The sequence below is a fragment of the Dioscorea cayenensis genome, chromosome 16, assembly GCF_009730915.1.
Source record: "Dioscorea cayenensis subsp. rotundata cultivar TDr96_F1 chromosome 16, TDr96_F1_v2_PseudoChromosome.rev07_lg8_w22 25.fasta, whole genome shotgun sequence".
NCBI classification, from domain to species: domain Eukaryota; kingdom Viridiplantae; phylum Streptophyta; class Magnoliopsida; order Dioscoreales; family Dioscoreaceae; genus Dioscorea; species Dioscorea cayenensis.
In genome coordinates this window covers 18376430-18391837 of record NC_052486.1, presented here as the reverse complement: position 1 = coordinate 18391837, position 15408 = coordinate 18376430, and the positions used below count along the sequence as shown (strand labels likewise).

The 15408-nt window shown below is 36.6% G+C and overlaps 1 non-coding gene across 1 annotated transcript; it reads right to left on the bottom strand.

The window, feature by feature from the left end:
* Positions 1-13763: 13763 nt before the first annotated feature.
* On the bottom strand, positions 13764-13870 carry LOC120279691. The gene has a single exon (XR_005541997.1). It is a non-coding gene; the product is annotated as a small nucleolar RNA R71 (small nucleolar RNA).
* Between the last annotated feature and the right edge of the window lie 1538 nt (positions 13871-15408).

Here is a 15408-nt window from a genome sequence, read left to right as displayed (position 1 = left end):
TTAAGATATCAAAAAACCAACCTAAACATAAAAACCAAGCATAAGTTAATAAAGTTAATTTGTTATCAGAACACGAGAGAAACATATATAGTGAATTAATAATGCGGAGCAGCAGTTATGGAGTTAGTTTGAGAGGATAGGAGATATGTTTTAATCCATCCAGGAAATGTGTATAGATGTTGGTTAGGAGAGAGAGAATCAAGAGATTGAGAAGAATAAAGCAAGATTGAGAGTGAGTCAGTAGAGCTTGACATTGAAGATTTATGTGATGCTGAAATCGGCAATAACCAAACCGATGGAAATACAACTTATAATTTCAATTACACAATATAAAACTATATCAAAGTACCAACTTAACACCAAATCCAAGAATTGATATTGATATTGATATAGATATCACACAATTCAAAGGTTTACTACATCAAGGATCTTGTTATCTGTTTATTTTATGTTAAATTCACGCGTGCTTGAATAACAGGTATGATTGAGAAAGAGAACCGCCATATGTAGCTGGGATTTATGATTTGACATTGATGTTTTCTATTAGTGTCTAAGCTCTTATTAATATTAGTTTTTATAATATAATTACATTACATATTTTATATATTTTTTGTGTGAAATTAATTTATGAAAGGAAATAATTAAAGTGAACTACCTTTTTTGTCACAAATAATACAAAATTTCACCGGGCAATTATTTACTTTTGTAACATGAATAGTTGGCATAATTTTTACAATAGTTTGCATATTATTATTCATTTCTTGCCAACTGATTTTCAATTACAATTGTTGATATATACTATGATAATTATATTAACATAAAAAATATTCATATCTCACACTCTAATATACTATATTAGCACATAATGTGTTTTCTTAATGTTTAAGAGTATCGTTTCATTCAACACTTACCTTATTAACCAAAAAACAAAAAGGCAGCAAACATGTATTTAATTATTGAGCTTCTTTAAATTAATAAACATTCACTTTAAATAATGGGAATGAAAACATATTTCATTTTAAGTATATTCTTCATTTTGATCTACTTGAGCACCTTTTTCTTTGTCACCTTTCTCTTATACATAAAATCTAGGTATAATACTCGAATTGGTCCCTCTACTTTTCTCTCTCTTCCCTTTTGGTCCTTCTACTCAGAAATACGGCCCACTAATCCCTCTACTCTTGAAAATAACCCAATTTAGTCCCTCTACCCTTAATCTCTTTCCATCTATCCCTCTACTCTTAAAAATACAGCCAAATAATTAGCCTATTTCAAAGTAGAAGGGATTAAATAGAATGATTTTCAAGAGTAGAGGGACTACTTGGGAGCATTTATAAGTAAAGGGACCAAAAGGGAAGAGAAAAAAGTAGAGGGACCAATTCGGGTATTATACCTAGATTTTATGTATAAGAGAAAGGTGACAAAGAAAAAGGTGCTCAAGTAGATCAAAATGAAGAATATACTTAAAAAGCAATATGTTTTCATTCCCATTATTTGTTGGTGAACTCTCTTTCATATAAAAAATTTCCTTTTTGTTTTTCACTTGGTGTGGATTAATTCATTCAATGTGTGTGTGTGTTTGTGTGTGAGTGTGTTTTTAATTTAAAGAGGGAATCGAAGCCCTCTTATCCTTTGCAACTTTAGTGAAAATAGGCAGTCAAACATTAAGAAGCATTTCATGTTACTATTAGATTCACTCCATCAAGTAGATCTAAAGAGGTTGGAGCCAGATATAAGAAGGCATGCACTTTTTTTCATCTTTCTTTTCATTTACACAAATAAGGGTTCTTAATGTTTTACATTGTGATCATTTTATGCATAGCTTCATGTTTTAGTTGTGAAGAAGCAAAAAATAGTTATCAAGGAAGGCGTAATCAGCATGCTAGTAGTAACATCAAGGTTCCACAGTGCGGTGTTCAACTTAATTGGCATGTTTGAATGCTTTGCTTTGACTTCCTTTGTTTGACTAACAGAAACATTTAGTGCCACTTTTCAATAAACATACACGACTTTAAAAAACAAAGAAAAAAATATATTGCACATGGCCATATTGCCAATTTCTTTGAGTAGGTATAACACTGTGAATTGTTAATCCTAGTTGAGTATGCAGTCAGAGTGGTTGCTAACAATATTAAAAATGACAAAATTCATTATTCAGCCAAGTTTATTTGTCAATTTACACACACACACACACACACACACACACACACACACATATTCTTATGTCAGATTCGTATTGGACATTTGTCAAACTGAGGCAAGAAATGAGAATAAAGTAGTTATATCCAAAATTCCTCTTCTTGATCCCAATGTGACAATTCTCTAGCATATATCTTTATATATAACATTACATTATTTAATATAATGGCGCAACTTTTAACAATGTCACAATGACAGGTTCCACAACAAAGAAATGGTGTGGATTGTGGTATCTTTGTTCTCTACTACTTATATTTATTTGTCCAAAATGCCCCCACAATTTTCGCTTTAGATGGCTAACCATATATATTAAGTTAGCCTTTAATTATGAAGTGCATATTTATACATAGTAGCAATTAAGATTATTCACATTGTTAAAATTGAGTTATTTTTTATTTATTGTTTTCTTCAGCTCAAAGATGATTGGTTTAGTCAATATGACTTAGATAACTTTCGGATGGAAATTTACTATTTAGGATGTAAGTTGGAAATTGATTACTTACAGTTGTTTATTTAAATATGAGGTCCCAGTTAGGCCCATAATTTTATAGATGCTTTTAATATATTGGAAGCCTATGCAATATGTGAGTTTTATTTTTGTTGTTTTATACATTGCATCATTTATAAATGTTGAATTTTTTATAGCTTCTAGTGCAACAAAAAAAATTGTAAAGCTGAGGCACAAGGTTGTAATTTGCAAAAGTTGGTTAAAATAACAAAATAATAACCTTCCTATTTATATAGACATAGATCAAGGTAGACCATTAGATGGGGTTCAATCAACAAAGCTATCAAATGAGTTAGGTATTATTGCTCAGACTTATTTACCTTGTCCATGATCGATCAAGAAACTTGACTGAGAGGAGCACACAAAAACAACATTTGGTCGTCTCGGCATAAGAATGGTTTACATTAACTAAGATAAACAGTTTATGTATTGTTGTTTTAATAATTTACTTTTTAGATGAATTTAAATGTTATTGGCATTGAGACAAATCCAAGGATAGCTGATTGTGTAGTTACCATATTAAAAAAATAGAATGAGAGATCATCATCAATCTTTGAAGAAGTACTATTTGAGTTTTTCTAACTATGAGTATGCAAGAAAGAAGAAACCTAATGAGTTTATTACTCAAGAGAATTGGGAGGATTTGTGTGATTATTGGAATATGATAAAACTAAGGTACATACATTTATCTTGTTAATCATTATCAAAAATATGTTTTTATATTTCTTGATTTCAAGAATGTATTCAACTTGTTCTTTTATAGGAAAAGGCTAAAAAAGCAAAAGTAAGCAAATTGTATATGAAAACACCACATAATCAAGGATCCAAATTTTTTGTTGTTGCTCGTCATGAACTTTTTAAGATCTAAACTTAATTTTCAATCTTATAAATGAAATTTATACATAGTCAATTTTGTTTTTTGTTTTTTTTTTCCTTATGAAGTAGATGAAGAAAAATGATGAAACTGGGAACAACGTGAGTGTCATAGGATTGAATTGTACAAAATCAATCACTATAAGGAAGAAAAAGGATGGACATTGTTGTAGCCAACTTTTGAAGTATATTTTCATGTATTAGACCCTATTTTCTGTTATATAATCATGCATTCTTCTTAACTTTTGTGTGCAATTCTTCTCTTTAGCCCAAAGTTTTTTAAGCATTCCTTGTATCTAGGGAGATGGTGATGGAGTAAAAGAGGCCCATGAAAAGAATTAGAACAAATTGACAGCTGAGGTGTCACGCCCCGACCCTAGCCGGGCACATGGCAATTGCCACGACAACAAGGAGTGGACCCTACAACATCCTCCCTTCTAGTCATTGTAAGGCTCAAAACAAACCCACTACCAAAATGTACTGAAGAGGAAGACAACCTCCACTACAGAACCAGCCAGGGTTCCAAATACAAGCAGAAAATACAAATATAGGAACAATACACAAAAGTCAAGTCTAGTGGATCCATAGAATTTACATGCACACTACAAACTAACCTAGACAAGAAGAAAAGATAGGTCAGTCTACTGCCTGCCCAGCATAACCCAGTCCAACGTCACAACCTGAAGAAGAACAGAGAGTACTGAATACCAGATGTTACCCAGTGAGTGGTGACAACATAAATATAACAGAGTAGTAAAGCATTCTAAATAGTAATTACCATAATAATAATAATAATATATAAAAGTAGATCAAGGTATTCAACAGATTAACAATTAACACAATAGTTCCAAAGTAGTCTAGGTAAATAACATTTCCAATACATTGAGCACCGCTCAATATACAGGCTGGCCTCAAACAATTCCCAAGCTAATCGTGGCCGTGACTAGCTACAACACCACCAAGGTGTTTTAAAACTTTTAAAATTCACAATACTGCTTACCTTGGTTTTGGCCACTGAGATTCCCGTGTGGTGACCCCGGATTTCTCATATAAGAACTCCTTGTCAATAGCTCCGCACACCTCTTGACCAGGGTAAACTCAAGGTTGACCACGCCGCCTCCCATTAGGCCGGACCGTGGAACCCCACACTGCAGTGTTGGACTAAAGTCCACGGTCACCATCAAAATCTGAATTCCACAATACAATTCTTTTCGATTCCAACTCGAGGAATCAAGCATACGATGCTTAAATATGGAAATATACATCAATCCATATTCCCTTTGTATGTAAATACATATACATATACATGTAAACATGTATCTTTCAAATACATATGTATAAGTATACTGGAGTAATCTTTGCCAAAATAACTCCATACTCAAAATATCCATATATAGCAAATAAAATCTGGTTTAGCATCAAATTCATGATATAAAACATATAAAGAAATATTATGATACTCTTATTCAATCTATGCAATTAACAATTAAACCACTCACTGAACCCGTCGTCTCGCCCTGACACGTGCTCACAGGTCGGCAATTTCCTTCCCCTGGGAGAAAGCTTTGCCACCTAGAGTCACACAAAGAATCCAAGAACCAATGAACACAAGAACGGAAACTAAAATGCATGCGAATGCAAGGTTACATGTCAAACATGTAACTCTAGGGTGTTAGGGGATAACAACGTTATTTTGAACCCAAACAACCTCAAATCAAGGTAAACAAGTTCCAATTAATTCCATGGAAGAAAGGCTTCGATTTGGACTAAAGAAGTATAAGAAAAGGCCAAAGTTTTTCGGTGCTATAGTGTTTTCGGAATTACTACAGTAACACGCGAATTTGCTATAGTAAAACCGGCCTTAATCATTGGTTTATTGACGATTTACAACTCCAAATAGCAAAATTTCTTCACAAACATACACACAAATGAATCACAAGATAAAGGACTTCTATTTGAGTCCAAAAACAACTCAAACCAAGGTTGATTTCTAGGGTTTCAAGGATTTTCAAAAAAAATTAAATACGAAGAAAATACAAGGAGAAAACCTTGAATCGAAGCCTTACCAAGCTCAGGAGAATGAGAGGAAGATAATAGAAGCGTTGATTCGCCGAAATAGCTTGCCGAAGAAATTTTTCCAAAATCTTTTGATGTTCGGCCGAAGGAAGGAAAAATGAAAAGAAAAGAAGAAAGAATAAGGGAAGGAGAGAAAGAAGCCACGTTGCTTCTTTATCCATTCAATTTCAGATTTCAGTTTTTTTTTAAATAGGAGAAATTACCAAAATGCCCTTTATAAGAGAAAATTGAAAGAATGAGTCCAAAAGACCGTTTTACCCCTAGTTTTCGGCTGGTTTTCACACACAACCTACTGTGCACTCATGCAAGGATGCCACTAGTGCAAAATGACCATTTTTCCCCTAATGCATGCACAAAAATCTAAAAAGAGCATGAGGTCAAAAATCAGGACAAGGTATTACACTCTACCCTCCTTAGAGAAATTTTGTGCTCGAAATTTTTGCTCACCAGACTCACTGAACAAATCAAGATATTTCTCTTTCATGACTCGTTCAAGTTCCCAGCTCAACTCCTCAATCCGATCACTTTTCTAAAGAACCTCTACTACTAGCACCACCTTTCCTCAAAGCACTTTTTCTATCCGGTCAAAATACAACAGATCTCATTTCAATGTCAAATATTCTCAAAGTTCCACTGGGGTTGTTTCAAGTGTATGTGATAGATCTGGTACATACTTCTTCAACAATGAGACATAGAAAACATTATGGATCGTCTCTAACTCTGGCTACAATTCTAGTCTATAGGCCACTAGCCCAATTCTTTCAAGTATCAAGAACGACCCAATATAGAGAGGATTTAACTTTCTCTTACTACGAAAACATATTACCCTTTTCCAAGGTGATGCCTTTAGGAAAACTCTATCACCCACTTGAAACTCTAAATCTCTTCTCCTGTTGTCCACATAGCTCTTTTATCGATCTTGGGTCACTTTTAACCTGTCTTGAACCACCTTCACTTTTCCTGTGGTTTCTTCAATCAATTCCACACTTTGTAGCTTTCTTTCACCGACTTCACCCCAACAAAGAGGTGTTTGGCGCTTATGTCCATCATACAAAGCTTCGTAAGGAGCCATACCAATACTTGCATGCAGATTATTGTTGTAAGCAAATTCCATAAGAGGTAAATGCTTGTCCCAACTTCCCTGGAAATCGAGAACATAAGCCCTCAAGATCTCCTCAAGTGTCTGGATTGTACGCTCAGATCAGCCATCTGTTTGAGGATGGTATGCAATACTGAGTCTCATAGTGGTCCCCAAAGCCTGATGAAACTTCGGCTAAAACTGAGATGTGAACCTCGGGTCACGATCTGGCACAATTGAAACAAGTACTCCATAGAGTTTAACCACTTCGCTTATAAATAGCCTCGCTAATCTTTAAAAGGAATACTGGGTATAAATGGCCAAAAAATGGGATGATTTCGACAAATGGTCCATAATGACCTATACAACATCATGCCCCTGAAAAGTACGCTGCAACCCAACCACAAAATCTATAGTAATATGCTCCCATTTCCACTCTCGGACAGGCGAAGGTTTTAATAATCCCGCTGGTTGTTGATGCTTCGCTTTTACTTGCTGGCACACTAAGCATCATGTTACAACTCTGCAATCTCGCAATTTATTCAAGATCACCATGAATTCTCCATGATCATACGATGCATCTTAGTACTTCTTTGATATACTTCTTAGACTGAGGAATGAGCTTCTTCTAAAATAGCACTTCTAAGTCCTGTATCCTTTGGAATACAAATCCTTCCCCAAAATACAATGATACCATTACTGCGAAGCCCAAATTCACTAGGTTTACCTTTTTCCAACCTCTGTAGTTCTTTCATTAACTCTTCATTTGCTCTCTGAGTTTCTTGAATCTACTCAAATAACGATTGTCTTACCACAAAAGTTGCCAACAGAACCCCTTTTGGCTCAATCTTAATTTTGACATCCATGTCCCGAAGAACTGGAGGATAGTCAATCACCAAATCATAATCCTTGATCAACTCCAGCCATCTACTCTGCCTCAAGTTTAACTCTTTCTGAGTGAACAAATACTTTAAACTCTTATGATCAGTTTAAATCAAACATCTCTCTCCATCTTGCATCAATACACAGCTGAGATCCTGTCGTGAAACATCACTGAACACTACAAACTCTTTGCCACTAGTAGGCAGTATAAACACTGGCACTGAATTTTGGCATCTTTTCCACTCTTGTGAACTCTTCTCACCCTAATTAATGATTACTTCAACCTTCCTCCGGTCTACACAAATTCCTTTTTTTTCCAGGTACCACATGTCCATGAAGGACCATTTCCTGTGACCAAAACTCGTACTAGGAGAATTTCGCTTATAACCTCTTTTCTCGAAGGATTTGCAATGCTGTACACAAATACTGTGCATACTCTTCTTTAGTTACTGAGTAGATCCAAATATCGTCGATGAAAATAATCACAAACTTGCCAAGATATGGTCTAAAGACTCTGCACATCAAGTCCATGAAAGCGGCTGGGACATTAGTCAACTCGAATGGCATGACCAAAAATTCATAATGCCTGCATTGCGTACGGAATGCTGTCTTCGGCACATCACTCTCCTTAATCTTCAACTGATGGTAACCCGACCAAAGGTCAATCTTCGAAAACACTCTTGCCCCACGCAACTAATCAAACCAATCATCTGGGTAAAGGATTCTTGTTCTTGATTGTCACCTTGTTCAATTGCCGATAATCTATACATAATCCGAAAGAGCCATCTTTCTTCTTCACAAGAGAACTGGTGCACCCGAAGATGATACACTCTGCCATACAAACCATTTGTCTACTAAATCTTGTAACTGCACTTTTAACTCTTTAAGCTCTGTTGATGCCATGAGATACGGAGCAATAGAGATTGGAGCAGTACCTGGAAGCAAGTCAAGAGCAAACTCAAACTCTCGATCTGGAGGTAATCCAAGCAATTCATCAGGAAATACATCCTCAAACTCTTGAACAATGGGAATATCATTGAAGTTTGGTGCAACAATTCTTTTATCCACTATATGGATCAGGTATGCTTTACATCCCTTACACAATAATTTCCTTGCTTTCACAAAAGATATCACACACCTCGAAAGAACCTTTCTTTCAACCTCAAGCACCATACTAGATCAATAAGAGGTATGCAGGGTAATTTCCTTCCGAAAACAGTCAATGGCGGCTTTATGCCTATTCAACCAGTCCATCCTAAGTATGGCATCAAAATCTTGCATCTCCAATGGAATCAGATCTGTCTCAAAATCTATACCCTTCACCTGGATAGAACATCCTCAGAAAACTACCTTTCTAACAATCTCTTCATCAAGGGGCGTTTGGATCACTATCAGCATGACATGCAAATGCAGTGCTACCAAAAGATCTCTTTGACCCTAGGTCTCTCAAAACATATACCTCATGCCAAAAGATAGATACATTACTTGAAATAACATTGGATCTGTCCTCAGCTTCCCCACTGGTCCTTGCATAAACTCTGGTTTGAGAACGGGTCTGTGGTCGCTGTGCTTCATCTGGTGTAATATTGCTAGTAGCAACTAATCTAGTTGGAGCCATTGGTGCAAACCTAGTAAGTGATACATCCTTAGATGGACTCTGTCGTCTTGCAGGAGATGCCAACCCTGGTGCTCCACAGCCTAACTTTAGACATGGTGACTTAAGGTGGCCTGTCTGCCCACACTGATAGCATCTGCGTGGCTCCCAGCATAGACTAGGATGAAATCTGTTGCAGTTCCGGCATCTAGGAACATTTCAAGTTGACGTTCCTCTAAAACTGCTACTCGCAGATGTAGTACTCTTTTGACTACCCACTTGTCCGAACAACGGTTTAACCGAGCTAGATCCTGTAAAATTTGAAAATGTGTCATCACCCTTACTACGCTTGGATGTCCTTAAAATATCTGAGTTTCTTCTCTTGGCTAGATTCTCACGAAGGCGCTTACCTTCAATTACCAATTTCTCAACCCTCAAGACCGACTGAACTACTTCCTTCAGTAACTTTGATAAGGTTAAGCACTGACTGATCTTGTTGTCTTCTATCGGTGCTTGTTGAACTGAAAGAATTAGAGAGGGTGGTGGTTGTGCAAATACTGGCTCAGTACGGGGCTGTCCCCCTAACAGACTCCAATAACCAAGGAAATCACGGTACTCCTGGTATGTCGGTTGACGATCTTGGGCATCCCAATATGCCTTAAAGACTTGAAGAGCTTCCGGGGGTGGTACTACTCCTAGAGTTGCAATATTAGGCTCAGGGTCTGGGATACCTGGAGCATGCACTCATGCTGCTACAACAGGATCATGTTCTTAACTGACCTCTTGCCTAAAGGGAGAAGGAGGTTGGACAGGAGGAGGTTCCTCAAAAGGAATACCAACTCCTCGATGCGCACATGGACGTTGTGCTGGCATTCTAGCTGAAAGGAACAAGAAAAACAAATTCCAAACTTAACTCCTATATGCATTTATGCTAAATGCAAATCAGTAATTGGATCCACTAATTAGTAGCGAAATCAACAAGTTTAGGATTTAGACTAAGATTAGCCTAAACCTCTAGCTCTGATACCACTAAAATTGTCACGCCCCGACCCTAGCCAGGCACGTGGCAATCGCCACGACAACAAGGAGTGGACCCTACAACATTTTCCCTCCTAGTCATCGTAAAGCCCAAAACAAACCCGCTACCACAATGTATAGAAGAGAGAGACAATCTCCACTACAGAACCAGATAGGTTTCCAAATACAACCAGAAAATATAAATATAGGAACAATACACAAAAGTCAAGCCTAGTAGATCCGTAGATATAACAGAGTAGTAAAGCATTCCAAATAGTAATTACCACAATAATAATAATAACATATAAAAGTAGATCCAGGTATTCAACAGATTAACAGTTAACACAATAGTTCCAAAGTAGTCTAGGTAAATAACATTTTCCAACACATTGAGCACCGCTCAATATACAGGTTGACCTTAAACAATTCCCAAGCTAATCGTGGCCGCGACTAGCTACAGGACCACCAAGGTGTTTTAAAACTTTTAAAATTCACAATACTGCCTTCCTTGGTGTTAGCCACAGAGATTCCCGTGTGGTGACCGCAGGTTTCTCATATAAGAACTCCCTGTCAATGACTCCGCGCACCTCTTGACTAGGGTAAACTCAAGGTTGACCACGCCGCCTCCCATTAGGCCGGACCGTGGAACCCCACACTGCAATGTTGGACTAAAGTCCACTGTCACCATCAAAATCCGAATGCCATAGTGCAATTCTTTCCGATTTCAACTTTAGGAATCATGCATACGATGCTTAAATATGGAAATATACATCAATCCATATTCCCTTTGTATGTAAACACATATACATATACATGTAAACATGTATCTTTCAAATACATATGTATAAGTATATTGGAGTAATTTTTGCAAAAATAACTCCATACTCAAAATATCCATATATAGCAAATGAAATCTGGTTTAGCATTAAATTCATGATATAAAGCATATAAAGAAATACTATCATACTCTTATTAAATCTATGCAAATAACAATTAAACCATTCATTGAACCCGTCGTCTCGCCTTGACACGTGCTCACATGTCGGCAATTTCCTTCCCCTGGGAGAAAGCATTGCCACCTAGAGTCACACAAAGAATCCAAGAACCAATGAACACAAAAACGGAAACTAAAATGCATGCGAATGCAAGGTTACATGTCAAACATGTAACTCTAGGGTGTTAGGGGATAACGACGTCATTTTGAACCCAAACAACCTCAAATCAAGGTAAAACAAGTATAATGAATTCCATGGAAGAAGGGCTTTGATTTGGACCAAAGAAATAAAAGAAAAGGCTAAGGTTTTCGGGCTACAGTGTTTTCGGAAGTGCTACAGTAACGCACGAATTTGCTACAGCAAAACCGGCCTTAATCAATGGTTTATCGACGATTTACAACTCCAAATAGCGAAATTTTTTTCACAAATACACACAAATGAATCGCAAGATAAAGGGCTTCGATTTGAGTCCAAAAACAACTCAAACCAAGGTTGATTTTTAGGGTTTCAAGGATTTCCAAAAAAAATTAAATACGAAGAAAATACAAGGAGAAAACCTTGAATCGAAGCCTTACCAAGCTCCGGAGAATGAGAGGAAGAGAATAGAATCGTTAATTTGTCGAAATAGCTTGCCGAAGAAATTTTTCCAAAATCTTTTGATGTTTGGCCGAAGGAAGGAAAAAGGAAAAGAAAAGAAGAAAGAATAAGGGAAGGAGAGAAAGAAGCCACGTTGCTTCTTTATCCATTCAATTTCAGATTTTTCGGTTTTTTTTAAATAGGAGAAATTACCAAAATGCCCTTTATAATTGAATTGAAAGAATGAGTCCAAAAGATCATTTTGCCCCTAGTTTTCAGCTGGTTTTCACACACAACCTACTGTGCACTCATGCAAGGATGCCACTAGTGCAAAATGACCATTTTGCCCCTAATGCATGCACAAAAATCTAAAAAGAGTATGAGGTCAAAAATCAGTACATGGTATTACATTAGGAAACAGGAAAAGGCAAGGCCTATTAAGAAACATGACCCACCTGTGTAGCAAAGGTGTTGTGGAACATAAAGACAATAAAATCCAGACTGGACATGGAAAACAAAGCAAAAAAGAAGTGAAAAGAGGGAGAGAAGCCAGGGACGAAAGGGGAGGAACCTCAGAGGGAGTTTTGGGGGATAGAAAAGAATATGGAGCTTTCTCTTGCTTTTGATCTTTGTATTTTGAGATGAAAATGCTTCGGTTTAATCTTTTAGTTTGTAATCTTGTTACGGAAGAGTAAAACTCTTAGCCTAAGATTAGTTTTAGCCCAAGGTTGTGGATAAATGTTTATGTTTTGGAATACTCTTTTATTTTAAAATATCTTGCTTTGATTTGGTTATAAATTCTTGTAACTTGTCGATGTGAAAGAATTTACTTGTATGATTTTAGAGATCCAAGTTTGTTGAAAGGTGAACCTTGAATGTTGGACCCTTATAGAACCAAACTTGAGATTTTAGGTTGGATTTCTTGAGGTTTTAATGAATTGTCCTCTGATTAAAGGTTGATTTAGGCTAACCACCATGAAAATAAGCATTAGTTTAGATTAACCTTCTTGTTGTACCTTGAAAGAGGATAGCAAGCATTCTTTTTGACAATTGCCTTCAACGTAAATCTTTTGATTCAAGAGAGATATTCAAAACATACATTCCACTACACTTTGTGGCGAAACCCATCCTAGGGATTGAAATTTCTGAGATTGTCCTCCTAGCTAATCCTCCTTTACTTTTAAATTTCTGTAGATTTCTTTTACTTCAATTCCTTATTTTACCATCTTCACACTCATATTATATATTTGCCTAGCTAATCTCTAATTGTATTTAATTGGTAATCAATACCATTGTCTCCATAGGATTGATATCTTAAATATTACTCGGTAAAACAGTACGCTTGCGATTAAGCAACAAGTTCTTGGCGTCGTTACCGAGGATTTTGCGTGTGGATATCAAATTCATTGTAATTCGGCTAGAGTAGGCCTTTTGTTTGATCTTTTTGACTGTTTTAACTTTTGTTTAAAGATTACGAACATCTCTAAGCTTCAAAAATTTAGAGGAGTCGGACAAGGAATTTGTAAAAGATTTCAGAATTCAATATCAGAGGAGAAAGAGAGTACAAGAATCTTCACGAGCATCCAACATGGATAACAACAATAGAACAATAAGAGAGTTTGCAGCCCCAAGTGCTTAAGGGTTGTATTCCAGTATTGTAAGACCACCAGTTGAGGCAAACAATTTCCAATTGTAGCCAGCACTCATGTCATTAATTCAGCAGAATCTGTTCAGACGCTCACTAATAAAAGATCCATAACTCCACATTTTTGTTTTCCTTTAGTATTGTAACAACGTTAAGCTCAATAGAGTCCCACAAGATGCAGTTAAGCTAAGGCTTTTTCTTTTCTCCTTATAGGACAAGGCTCGAGCTTGGTTACATTCACTTCAAGAGGGATCTATCACAACTTGGGACCAGCTACTACAATTTTTCTCTCTAAATACTTCCCACCAAGCAAGACTGCTCAATTGAGGAATGAAATCACTAGTTTTTCTCAAAGAGATAGTGAATGATTTTATAAAGCATGGGATAGGTTCAAGGAGTTTATGAGATTATGCCCTCACCATGGCTTGGTGAAATGGCTAATTGTGTAAATGTTCTATAATGGACTAAATTATAATGCTTGCATTTCAGTTGATGCTGCAATGGGAGGAGCTTTGATGAACAAAAGTGTGGATGACGCTTATAAATTGATTGAAGACACAGCACTCAATCACCACCAATGGTCAAGTGAGAGAAACACCACTCCAAAAGCTGCAGGTAGACATGATGTGGATGCCTTAAACCTTATAGTAGCCAAGGTGGATGCACTAGCTCAAAAGTTTGACAAACTCAACATGAATACTGCGTGTGTCGCCAACGTTATGTGTTAAATCTATGGTTACGTAGGACACTTGGCTGTAAATTATCAGTTGATCGCATCTTCCTCATCAGAACCATCAATGGAGCAAGAGAATTATCTTAATAATTTCAGCCAAAGGACACAAAATGATCCATTCTCTAATACTTACAACCTCGGCTGGAGAAACCATCTCAACCTCTCTTAGTAGAACAAGCAGACCCAAGTTGATCAAAATAATAGTCCAAATGTTGCTAGACATCCCCCAAGATTTCAGCAAAGAGTTTTCAACAATTACCAGCCCAGAAATCGAATTTGGAGGCTTTATTGGATAATTTTGTCGTGACACAAGATAAACAAAATGAAGAATTCAAGTAACAAACTCAAGTCATGAATGAAGTAATTCGGCAACTCACTTCCAAGGTCGATTCTTTAGTGACACACAACAAAATGATATAAAGCCAAATTGCTCAACAGGCAAGTTCATTAAGATCCCAAGGCATCTTTTTTGGAAAACCTGAAATTAATCCAAGTCAACATTCGAAGGCCATAATCCTAAGAAGTGGCAAGCAACTAGAGGATCCCAAGCCAAGGCATGATGACAATGAAAATGTTCGGGTGAACTTAGCTGAAGAAAATAAAACACCACACCAGATGGCTGAACCAAATCATACAAGTTCAGAAAAAGATGAAGCACTGAGATACACATCTCCAAAGCCTTACACACCGCCTATACCATTTCTGCAAAGATTAGCTAAAGCCAAGCTTGACAAACAATTTGGAAGGTTTTTGGAGGTTCTCAAGAAGCTTTATATCAATGTTCCTTTCATGGAAGCCTTGCAACAAATACCATCATATGAAAAATTCTTGAAAGACATTTTATCCAACAAACAGAAATTGGAGGAGTATGAAATGGTGGCATTGATGGAAGAATGCAGTACCTTAATCCAAAACAAATTACCTCCAAAACTTAAGGATCCGGGCGGCTTCTCGATCCCATGTGAAATTGGCATCGCAAGCTCTGAAAGGGCTTTATGTGATCCTGGTGCAAATGTTAGCTTAATGCCTTTGTCGGTGTGTAAGAAGCTAGAAATGGGTGAGTTGAAGTGGGCGACAATTTCCTTGTAACTTGTAGATTGATCCGTTAAACACCCAATAGGTATTTTTGAAGACATTACAATTAAGGTTGGTAAGTTCTTTATACCCACTGATTTTGTGGTGTTAGAAATGGATGAAGACACTAAAATTCCAATTATTCTTGGAAGACCTTT